This window comes from Vicia villosa, unplaced genomic scaffold (assembly GCF_029867415.1).
Source record: "Vicia villosa cultivar HV-30 ecotype Madison, WI unplaced genomic scaffold, Vvil1.0 ctg.000326F_1_1, whole genome shotgun sequence".
NCBI classification, from domain to species: Eukaryota; Viridiplantae; Streptophyta; class Magnoliopsida; order Fabales; family Fabaceae; genus Vicia; species Vicia villosa.
The window spans coordinates 325,067-335,936 of record NW_026705146.1 but is presented as its reverse complement, the minus strand read 5'-3'; the positions used below and the strand labels follow the sequence as shown (position 1 = coordinate 335,936).

The 10,870-nt window shown below is 28.1% G+C and overlaps 1 pseudogene; it reads right to left on the bottom strand.

Moving 5' to 3' along the window:
• Positions 1–7,339: 7,339 nt before the first annotated feature.
• On the bottom strand, positions 7,340–8,108 carry LOC131626853 (uncharacterized; annotated as a pseudogene).
• Between the last annotated feature and the right edge of the window lie 2,762 nt (positions 8,109–10,870).

Below are 10,870 nucleotides of genomic sequence, written 5' to 3'. Positions count from 1 at the left end.
TATTCCATTCTAATGTTTCTTTTTTCATTGTACTATTTTTTTTTCTTTGTTGTTTCATCATCACATCTTCCACTATTCCTAACTATAGAAAAAGTTGTTGCATGTTTATATTATTATATGCTTTCCTAATTTATTAATTTGCTGACTCGGAGATTACTTTACTTTCTAACTTTTTAATTATTTTTCACGTTACTAATTGTTAATCATCACATATAGTACTTCTAAATTGTCCAAATTTCTTAGTAATAAAAAATGTTAGGTATAGAAAAATAATTAAATTTAGTTTCTACAACATGTTGAATTGAGAAAGAAAATCTATAGAAATTTTATATAAAAATTCTTAGTGAAATAAAATAAAATAAAATAAGAGAGAAATATTAGGAAAACTAATAGAAGTGGCTTTTACTTCTGGAAACACAATGTCAAAAGTGTAATGGGGACTCTTAAATTTATAAAATGAAATTCGACAATGAATTTAATAGATATGTAATGTGTGTAAAATAATTTTAAAAACAATGGGGGTGAAAAAATAAAATTACATTTAGACTTGGACAGACTCAAGAAGAATTGGGCCCGCTTTTATATCGTCCAAAACGCATGATATCCCTACTTTTGAAAGTATACGTTTAGAATGTTCAAACTATAGAAGTTATAACAACAAAATATATATATATATATATATATATATATATATATATATATATATATATATATATATATATATATATATATATATATATATTTGAGTAGTATGTGTAAACCCTCTAAACTCCACATCCGATATAATTTTTAATTCTTAAAATAAGAAAAAATTTAGTTTTGAATAAAAATAAATTCTCTAAAATCCTTCATACTTAATTCATTCTATTCTTTTCACTCAATTCTTACTCTTTTTTTTTTAAGTTCTCTCCTCACGTTCCTTCCAAACTCTCGAAAATCTTTTTACCAAATTCTCCAATATACTAAAATTCTCGAAAGTCTTTTTACTAAGTTCTCCGATCTATATTATGTCTAAAAAATATATATTAAAAAAATTGCATTTCAAATAACTTATATTATATGTAAGTTATCTGGTGACTACTAAAAGAAAAAAGTTTAGGAAACAATCAAAAACGGTGACCCAAAGCAAATAAATTGTCGTCTAAAGCCATAGGCAATCAGAGTAGTACACGGACTTTTCCATACGGGCATGATCAGGGTAGTACACGGACTTTAACATGATTAGGGTATTACGATTTTTCTTCTATTGTAAAAATCGTGTCTTACTAGAATTTAGACAATTGTTTTTTATTTTTACTTTAGGCCATAATTTTTTTTTGGTTATAATTATTGGATAACTTATTTATAAGTTATCTAGAATGTAATTTTTTTCAATTATTTTCAAACATAATAAAAATATTTTTGGAAGATTTAGTGATTCAAAAATTTTGATAAAAAATATTTTTGAGAGTTTTAATATATCAGAGAATTTAGTAGAAAGAGTTCGATACACAAAATTTTCTCATATTCTCTTAACTTTTAATATTAGATCGAAAAACTTCAAAATAGAATGAAAATAAATACAAAATTTCGAACACAAACTATTTATATAACAGTATCTTGATCAAATTGTGTGAACTGTAGAAATATAAGATAATTCTACAAAATAATAGGGTTATTTTTCAAACGTTTAATGGTATTCTCGCACTCTTATAAAAAATAAATAAATAATGTCTCAAAATTTAAAATTACACTTTTTATACATATTTTTTCGTAAGTGAACTAGATTTTTATTTTATTAAAAATTTTAAAGTAAATTCAAAAATATACTTTTGTAGGAAACTCATATATCTTTTTGCTATGATAGTTTTTATAATAAAATAAAAATAAAATTATACTTTATTCAAAACTTATTTGAAATAATTTTCTCTTATTTGCAAATTGCAATTGGACTTGGTTCAAAATTTATTTAAATTTATATTTTATATTATTTTGTTGTGAGTGAGAATTAAAATTTAAAGAATAAACATTTGAAATTATGATATTTCAAAATTTTGTAGGTATCATGATATTTTTTAGAAACCGAATCATTTGATTTAACCAATTTAATAAATATATAATTTTATTATAGATACTCGCTTATTCAACCGAATTATCCAATTTAATCTGATTTAGTTATGCATAAAAAAATTAATAATACATGATATGGCATGACGTGATTGTGATTATCATCTATGGTGTATGGATTGGGAGAATTGTCATCTCTAATAGCAACTTAATTGCTGTGGTCATGATACACCAGACTATCATACTACACATATTTCATCCATCAATATATACTCTCTTGATATACTTTAGTTAGATAAGAAAATGAAAGAATAAGAAGCTAGCATAAAAATAAAAGAAGCAGCAGAAATTAGAAAGAGAAAGGTTTGGGTCTCCTACGAAAATATACTTTCAAATTTATTTTAAAAGTATATTTTAAATTATTTTTTTTATAAAATAAGAGGTGGTTCACTTAAAAAAAAAAATGTGTTATATGCCAAATGCCTCCAGAAATACATTTTTAAATTTTAGAGGCATTTTATTTTTCACAAAAGTGTGATAGCACCACTAAGAGTGCCAAAAGTAAATCTCCAAAAATAATAGATGGATACTAGCTTGGACTCAACCATTTTATTTTGGGCCCGAGTTTTCTAAACCCCACAAACACTTCACAAGTACACAAAGAAAACACCTTCTTCTTTTTTTCTAGTTACCCTCTCTTATGCCCAAGTTTTTCTAGATTTTACTGTTGTTTTTTGTTTTATTTTATCTTATATAACTAAATCATAGTTAGAGCTTATAGTGAGTAGGGGTGGAAATAGGCTGGGCCGAGCTAGGCTTTACCAAGCCTAAGTCTGGCCTGTCAAAAAAATTGAAGCCTAAGCCTGGCCTGTAGCCTGTCGTAGGCTTATTTTTTAGGCCTGAGTCTGGCCTTTTCGAAGGTGTGGTTAGCCTGTTAGCCTACATAAAAGCCTATTTATTTTAGATATATGTAAATAAGCAATTAAAATAATGCTTAAATAGACTAACTAACTAAAAGAACTTATGAGAACAATGTTCATAATGTGTTTTCATCTTATTTTCACAAGTTCTTCAACATAACCAAGTTTCATTAATGTATTTTAATTCAAAGTACAAAACATAATATAATAATAATAAAAAAGTATTCATATTTATTTAAATAGGCCGGCCTGATAGGCTTAAAAGGCTTTTTTTAGGGCCTGAGGCCTAGCCTTTTTAACTAAATAGGCTTATAAAAAAGCCTAAGCCTTTACTATTTAAAAATAACGTATGGCCTGGCCTGAGCCTGGCCTTTTCGAAGGTGTGGTTAGCCTGTTAGCCTACATAAAAGCCTATTTATTTTAGATATATGTAAATAAGCAATTAAAATAATGCTTAAATAGACTAACTAACTAAAAGAACTTATGAGAACAATGTTCATAATGTGTTTTCATCTTATTTTCACAAGTTCTTCAACATAACCAAGTTTCATTAATGTATTTTAATTCAAAGTACAAAACATAATATAATAATAATAAAAAAGTATTCATATTTATTTAAATAGGCCGGCCTGATAGGCTTAAAAGGCTTTTTTTAGGGCCTGAGGCCTAGCCTTTTTAACTAAATAAGCTTTTAAAAAAGCCTAAGCCTTTACTATTTAAAAATAACGTATGGCCTGGCCTGAGCCTATATAGGCTGGCCTGTAGGCCCCTGTTATCGGCCTGACCTACTTCCACCCCTAATAGTGAGTCCCATTGATTCCTTACTTTTCAATTATATTTGTCATATGCTTAACCTCCATAAATATTGACCAAATTAATGATGTTTTTGCAACTAAACGTTCGCACAGGTTCTGGTATGGGATGCGCATTTGTTTCAAATATATATTTTTAATAGAAAAAAATGTATATTGAAAGTGTTTAATATTTTGTGGAAAAAATAAGAATAATTAACATTAAATTGTGTCTAGAGAAAATTTAGGAACAAAATTGAAAACAACAAAATTAAATTGTGTCTAAACAACCTTCTGTAACTTTATGTTTCCGCTAATAATTAATATTTTGATTGGTAACTTTATATTCCCGTTGTTAATTTCAAAATATTTAAATCAGTAACTTCATGTTCCCGTTAATATTCAATATATTGATCAATAACTACATGTTTATGTTAATATTAAATATTTTAATCAATAACTTCATGTTTCCGTTAATATTTCATATTTTAATCAGTAACTTCAGATTTCCGTTAATATTCAATATTGTGATTAGTAACTTCATGTTCCTGTTAATATTCAATATTTTGATCACTAATTTCAAGTTCCCGTTAATATTCAATATTTTAATCAGTAACTTCAGGTTCCCGTTAATATTCAATATTTTAATCAGTAACTTCAGGTTCCCGTTAATATTCAATATTGTGATCAGTAACTTTATGTTCCCGTTAATATTAACTATTTTGATCAGTAACTTCAAGTTCCCATTAATATTCAACATTTAAATTAATCAGTAACTTCAAGTTCCCGTTAATATTGATCAGTAACTTCATGTTCCCGTTAATATTTACTATTTTAATAAGTAACTTCAAGTTCTCGTTAATTTTCAATATTGTGATCAGTAACTTCATGTTCGTAATATTGAATATTGTGATCAGTAACTTCATTTTCCCGTTAATATTCACTATTTTAAAGAGTAATTTCAGGTTCCCGTTAATATTCAATATTGTGATCAGTAACTTCATGTTCCCGTTAATATTTAATATTTTGATCAGTAATTTCATGTTCACGATAATATTCAATATTTTAATAGTTGATTAATTTTCATATTTAAATATTTTAATTAATAGTTTCATTGTTCTATTTTATATAATTTTCATATTAGAAGAAAATAAATTTATTAAAATTTTATTGTATTTATTTTTCCTTTGCCAAATAATAATTATTATCCATAAAATTATTAACAAAATAATTACATTTCTATATATATATATATATATATATATATATATATATATATATATATATATATATATATATATATATATATATATATATATATATATATATATATATATATATATATATATATATATATATATATATATATATATATTAGATTGATAACATATATTTGTGAAATGACATCAATAACAAATATTTTTTTAATATTTATTTATGCAAAAATTATTTTAATTATAAAATTAATTAACAACATATATTAATATAATAATATTTTGAATCATATAAATTAAATTAAAGTTAATGATAAGTGACACATATTTTTGTATTTTATCCATTAACACATCTTTTCAAGTATATTTTTAAATTCATTTTAATTGAAATATTTTTTTAACTAAAAATATTATTATTTTCTTAAAAAATATTGTATCTTAAAATAAAAATTATTTCAAATTATATTTCTTCGTTATTAACATTCAATTACTAAAGTTAATTTTTAAAAATTAAATACTATTTTAAATGTAAATTAACAATCATTTAAAATGATCATTATAATATTTTTATCAAAAATTGATTTATTAGAATATTTTGATTAATAATTTAGAGAATAATACTCATGCACTGACAGTGTAAAGATATTTTACATTGTCAGTTAGTCATAGCCGTTAGATTTTTGTAAGTTGTTGACTTTTATTTTAAATGCATACAAAGTAATATCAATGAGTGATTGTGATGCGCCGACCGTGTAAAGTATTTTACACTGACAGTGTATAACAATTAACCTCAATAATTTATTAGAAATAATAATAATAATAATAATAATAATAATAATAATAATAATAATAATAATGTAATAAAAAGTGAAAGGTGAAAAGTAAAAAGTGAGTTGGAAAAGTGAAAAGTGAAAAAGTGAAATTTGAAAAAGTGAAAAGTAAAAAGTGAGTTGGAAAGTGAAAAGTGAGTTGGAAAAACCAACAAAAGACATTTTTTGCCCTCAAATTTATAATTTAGACTAAGATAACAAAAGGGTATTTTTGTGATTTCCATAACAACAAATTTTCTTGTATTATAGATACATTTACATTACGTAGACATCCATGTACATGTTTCATCAACAATAAAAAATTGAAGGTAAAGAATATATTAACAAAAGTGATAATAAATGTCATTTTACAACCCTCCTAAAAGAAACTCGCAACTCAATATTACAAAGTTAAACTCTTATAAGCTATTGCCTCAAGTATTCATATACAACTCATTTGAGAGAGTCTAATGTGAATTTAAAAATAGAGTATTCATTCATCAAATTATAATTAACATAACACAGACTACAAGAAATCTTATCAGAAAACAACATAATTACAATTTACAACTTTATAGATCTGTTCTTTACCTTAATCATAAGCTTCAGAAGCATGAACTTGCATATAACTTCACAGTACAAGATTAGCAGAAATACAACGACAGCCAAATATTTCAAATATCAATCCTTTTTCATTATTGGCTACAAATCATGCATCAAATTTACTATTATTTATTTTCCATGTTTAAAAGAATCTCAAGATTGTATAAGCATGTATTCCAATCAGGCAATAGAATCACAAGGAAAAATGGAAAAACAAAGAAAACATATCATCAATATTTTCATCCATGGTTTTAAATTGAGGCCGCAATATTACTGATGCAGTAACCTACACAACCACATCAGACCGCAATTGCAATATGATTTAAAATTACACCTCCGGCCATATTAGAAACCGCATCAAGCAATTTCACTCATGTTATTTTTTCATCAAAGCTCAAAATTTCAGAACCTCAAAACTCATTCTAGTTATAATGTAATGAAAAATCTTAATATGAAGTGATTTTCAAATGTGTATTTCAAACAACTCCTAATAAAAGTTCAGCTGCAACGACCGCAATATACATCGCAGCAACCGCAAATCGCAACACCCACATCTGCAACCGCAATTTAAAACCATGGTTCCAACCTCAAAAGTAAAGATAGCAATGTTAATTCACTATTTATCACTGTGAGATATACATCAAAAAAACTCTTTATACATGTGTGCATTTCTTTCTATTCACAATTTCAAGCCACAAAACATGAAAACAAATAAAGTCAAGAAAACTAACTACCAGGACTTTAAATAACAATCTACAACCACAATTCGAGTTGCAACATAACGGTTTTTAACATTTCTGAAACTGTAATGTGATCGCCACAATCGCTATTTAAAACCCCTGATACTTACTTCTACACATTACACATATACATATCTACTATTATACATTACACATACATGCATACATATATACATTCATATACATACATACATACATATATACATTCATATACATACATTCATATACATACATTGAAGATGGATCTTACATGGTCATGAAAACCTTTTCTGAAGTTTCTGAATTGCAGTAAACATTTTCCTTCTCGAACCAACAGCACTGATTCCCATATCCTTCAAATCTTCCAATGTCAACATGGGAAGTAACTCATCATCCACCTCATGAATCTCAAACATTGGACCATACCTACTCAACCCAAAATCAAATAGCCAACACCAAACTCCCTCGTTTTTTCTTCTTTCTTTTGATTCCGATTCAACACCTTCATTTCCCGAAACCCTGATTCCGTTATCATTGTTTTGATTCCCATGCCAGTAATCGTTCTCGTTCTCATTCTCGTTCTCATCAACAGAATGTGCAGGACTATTTTGATCATGATCATGATCGAGATTTTTGATCGATTTCAGAGTATAATCTGACCTCAACCGTTTCGTTGAGGCTCGTTTTGCTTTACCTCTTCGGTCGTTACCGTTACCGAAATCTTCGATTTTGTTCGCGAGATTCGTTATGGTTAGTGTTTGGAGGTTCTGGAAGATTCCTTTGAAAGTCTCCAGCTCCACGACGGGTGATTATGGAGGCGCGAGACACCGTGTTGGTCGCCGATTTCGCCTATACGGACGCTCGGACGACGTCTCTGTTTCGAAGCTAGCATGGAAGGAGCGGTGATATTAGCGTTTGATTGTGCCGCTGTTACCGGTGCGATTTCCGGTGCGAATGTGATTGGAGGTTCGGGCGGTGGTAGGTGTATTTCAGGTATAGCCGCCATGACGGTTAGAGTGGGGTAAGGATGATGAGAAATTTTCCAGTACGGTAGGGGTGTAACAATTCGATGCACCTCCTGATTTTTGCACAGTTGGATAGCTAGATCTTACTTGGTCAAAAAATAGAAGAGTTGGGACAATTTTTGCATTGAAAATATTTGAATGGATCCATATGCAATGCAACATGTATTTAATAGTACTAATTCATTAAACATTGGAATTTCTATTATTTTTAAATTGATATGAACACTATTAAATCTATGTTTTTTTTTCATAATTGTTACACCCTAAAATTTGTCCTCCTAATTTTACTTCTAACTGGTTTAAGGTTCACATTCATATGCATCCTTCTATTAGGTCATTTAACATATCATGCATCATTAATCAATAAATCTGGCATTGGATCAAGGATCTGGTGAGGCTAGGATTTTATTGGTACTTTGAAACTTCTTATCTTCATTAAAAGGCTATTCAAGATGTTTACCTCAATCAAGTTGAAGTTAAGGTTTCTTATGTTTGAGAGTTGTCAACTACTACCAGCCTCATTCAATTGGCTTCCCCTCTGAGCATGGATCAAAGGGATTAGGGTTTATTTCCCTATGTCTGATTAAAGTTAAGGTTTCCAGCTATTGTGCTTCAATTGGGGTTTCTTCTTTAGAAATCATCAACCATGAGTTGGGGTTTTTCTATTTATGCTTAAGGCTTGTTTTCATGGCCACATTGATCATCTCTTCTTGATATTCATCTGAGGATTTCCTTGAAGCTTGTGGATTAAGCCACTTTTCTTTAGAATTGGTCAAGATCTTTTATTCAACCATTCATCGGGGCAAAATGTTAATTTTATTGATTGAAGTGTGAATCAAAGGTTCATCATTGTATTATCCATCAAATTAAGGTCTTGGGTATGTTCTCCAATCGGATGAGGCACGAATATCAGGGTTTTTTGAACACTCCAAAATAGTTCATGTTTTTAGGTTTTTTGAACATTGTGTTTTCCTAAATTGGTTTGTTTGAAGTTTCCATAAATGTTTTATGGATTGGCACTGAGTGATACTTCAACAGGAAAAATGACACGTATAGACAATTTTGTTCCTTAAAATGTTGGCCTTAAACATCTGTGTAACTCTGGAACATTTGTGGGAGAGGGCTGAAACGACTTGATGCCAGAACTGACCCCCGAAGTAGACTAAACCGGTGGTGATAAACCAAAAAAAACATTTGTGTAACTCTGGAAGTTATTATGAAAAGGTTGGGCCTAACTGAAAGTTTATTCTTATGGCTAATATCTTCAATTTGTTTTGAAGTCCTTACAAACAATTTGTTTGGTTTATAAATTGAATTCAAGTTAGTTTTGCCCCTTTTTATTGTTGGTTGTTGGCATAAGCTATATATTAGACTGAAATTTTATGAACTTATTGGTGGAACAATGAACCGGAACTAATAAGCTTACTGCATATTATTATTTTCATACTGTGTAAAAGTGGACTATTGTCTTTATCCCATCTTATTATTATATATTAAATTAAGACTTTACATATTAATTTGTTTTATGTAAAATATTTGAGAAATTCTTTATAGACCCCCTACTCTTTTTGGTTACCCGCGGCGAATTTCCCAGAATGCCTCTTTATTTCGGAAATGTATTTTCGAAACACCTTTTTTTTACCTAAAAAAAGATGATTTCGGAAATACATTTCCGAAAAAATGCGTGTTTGGCTGTGAAAAAGGTGTTTTCGAAAATGCATCTCCGAAAACACCCCCCATTTGATGTTTTCGGAGATGCATTTCCGAATTCTGAAAAAACCTGAAGAAAAAAACTTCAGAAATGCATTTTCGAAGTAGGGGTATTTTTATATTTTAGCTGGAGGTTATCCCCATAGGGAGTCTACAAAGAAATTCTCTTTTTTTAATACTTTTATAAGCCTAAAGGAAAATATATGTACAATTAGTTACAGTACTTGATAAGACTTGTCAACTTTTTGCGACTTGTAAAGTCACTTTATACTAGGAAACAATATTTGAATTATGGCTTTGAAATGCTGACACAAAACACGTGAATACTCAAATCAAATATAACCACTTTATGAGACTTGTCAAGTCACTTTATACTAATTTGATAAGGTAGCATGGGAAGGAAACCACTTTATACTAATTTGGATTTCAAATTCTCTGACACAACACACTTGAATATTCATAGCAAATACTATCACCACTTTTTATAAATATTCATAGCAAATTCTGACACAACACACTTGAATGCCCCTTTATTTTGGAAATGCATTTCCAAAACACTTTTTTTTACCTAAAAAAAGATGATTTCGGAAATACATTTTCGAAAACGCCACTTTGGAAATGCATTTCTGAAAAAATGCGCGTTTGGCTGTGAAAAAAGTGTTTTCGGAAATGCATCTCCGAAAATACCCCTCATTTGATGTTTTCGGAGATGCATTTCCGAATTCTAGGAAAATCTGGAAAAAAAATTATTTCGGAAATGCATTTTCGAAGTAGGGGTATTTTTGGGTTTTCCCTAAAAGGTCTACAAAGAAATTCTCAAATATTTCTAATACAAAATTTAAATGTATAGTTTAGGCATTAAAAATTTATTTATTTAATTTCACTATTTATTTTCAATTTAATGAAATATATAAATAAGTTACGATTATTTAACAAAATAATTTTGATCCAATATTTATTCTTATAATGTTTGTTTTCTAATTTTGATTTATATAGTTATATTAATTTATTATGTATAAGTCATTGAATATCT